This window comes from Vicia villosa, linkage group LG2 (assembly GCF_029867415.1).
Source record: "Vicia villosa cultivar HV-30 ecotype Madison, WI linkage group LG2, Vvil1.0, whole genome shotgun sequence".
In the NCBI taxonomy this organism is placed as follows: domain Eukaryota; kingdom Viridiplantae; phylum Streptophyta; class Magnoliopsida; order Fabales; family Fabaceae; genus Vicia; species Vicia villosa.
In genome coordinates, this window is record NC_081181.1 from 141,217,663 (window position 1) to 141,219,365 (window position 1,703).

At 40.9% G+C, this 1,703-nt stretch overlaps 1 non-coding gene across 1 annotated transcript; it reads right to left on the bottom strand.

Moving 5' to 3' along the window:
* Window positions 1-1,135: 1,135 nt before the first annotated feature.
* Window positions 1,136-1,242, bottom strand: LOC131654315 (small nucleolar RNA R71). Its single transcript, XR_009299356.1, has one exon. It is a non-coding gene; the product is annotated as a small nucleolar RNA R71 (small nucleolar RNA).
* Window positions 1,243-1,703: the final 461 nt, after the last annotated feature.

A 1,703-nucleotide genomic window follows, 5' to 3' on the forward strand; every position in this document is an offset into this window, starting at 1 on the left:
TGTTCCGAGTCAATAGAGCGAAAGTTTGAGATTAGGAGATTTAAATAGATAACAACTTCATAAAATAGGCATTTTATTAATTACGTTGTTTCCAAAAAGCTCTTCTAAAACCTAATGGGATGGCGAAAGCGTACATTAGGATTAGGATAGTAATCTGAATCAACAGAGCGAAAGTTTGAGACGAGGATTTTTAATCAATTGAATTAGTAAAGATTTTTAATTAAATTATGCAAAAGCCAATGGACCTTCGGATTCCCTTAAGTTAAACGAAATACATACTGATACCTGTCTTTTATTATATTCTTTATTTCTCACTATCACTATCCCTTAGGAACAATCAAAATTTTAGTAGCCCTAGCTTTACATAGTAACCTTAGATAACGGTAGATCGATTCATAGTCCCTGTGAATTCGATATCTTTTAAAACTACACGACACGACTGTGCACTTGTAGTCATCAGATTTATAGACACGTAAAGTCGCGATCAAGTTTTTGGCGCCGTTGCCGGGGACTATTTAAGTCGATATCGTAACTCACTGTTACACCGTAGAGACTAGGACAATTCTTCCCTTTCTTTCTGAAAGATTGTATGCCAAATACTCGTTCACAAGGAGGAGATTTAATACAACGAATTAACGAGATCGAACGTTTCATTAACGTCAAACGTCGAGCTCGCAATCTTCCCGAAGTAGCACCAATTCCTATTAATCAGGAATTGACTTTAACTGATCAAATTAATCAAATTATCCCGAAGTTAGAGATGGCTGCTATTCGTCCTCTTAGAGACTATGCCGCTCCTTCGCGCGCTGAACCGCACTCAAGTATCGCACCACCTGCGATTGAGGCAAACAATTTCGAACTGAAACCTTCGCTGGTCCAAGCTGTTCAACAGAATCAATTCTCTGGAAGCCCTGTAGGCGACCCTAACCTTCATTTATCTGTGTTCGTGCAATACGCCGACACTGTCAAAGCTAACAACGTTAGTCCCGAAGCTATTCGATTACGTCTCTTTCCTTTCTCCTTGAGAGATAGAGCTAGAGCGTGGCTTCAATCCCTGCCTTCTAATTCCATAACTACATGGGACGAATTGAAGAGAGTATTCTTAGCGAGATACTTTCCGCCTAGCAAAACTGCTATGCTTAGAGGTCAAATCAACGGATTTACCCAGAAAGATAACGAATCACTCTTCGAAGCTTGGGAACGTTACAAGGACATGCTTAGAATATGCCCTCATCATGGACTCGAACCATGGCTGATCATCCATACTTTCTATGGTGGTCTCTTATATAACACTAAAATGACTATAGATGCCGCTGCTGGCGGAGCATTAATGGACAAACCCCATGATGAAGCATACAAACTCATAGAGAACATGGCACAAAACCACTACCAATGCGGTGGAGAACGAGCCGCTCTAGAGAAAACCCAAACCAAAGGAGGAATGTACGAAGTAAGTGGTATAGACCGCGTTAACGCTAAAGTAGACGCTTTAACTCAAAAGATCGAGAACTTAACCATCACTCCTTCAGCCACCGCTGCTGCTGTAACACCTAACTGCGAGATTTGTGGATTGACTGGACATGTAGTTGCCGAATGTCAACTCTTGACTGGAGTCCCATCTGATCAAGTAAACTATGCTCAAGGAAACCCTTATTCTAACACGTACAACCCTGGATGGAAAAACCACCCGAACTTTTCTTATA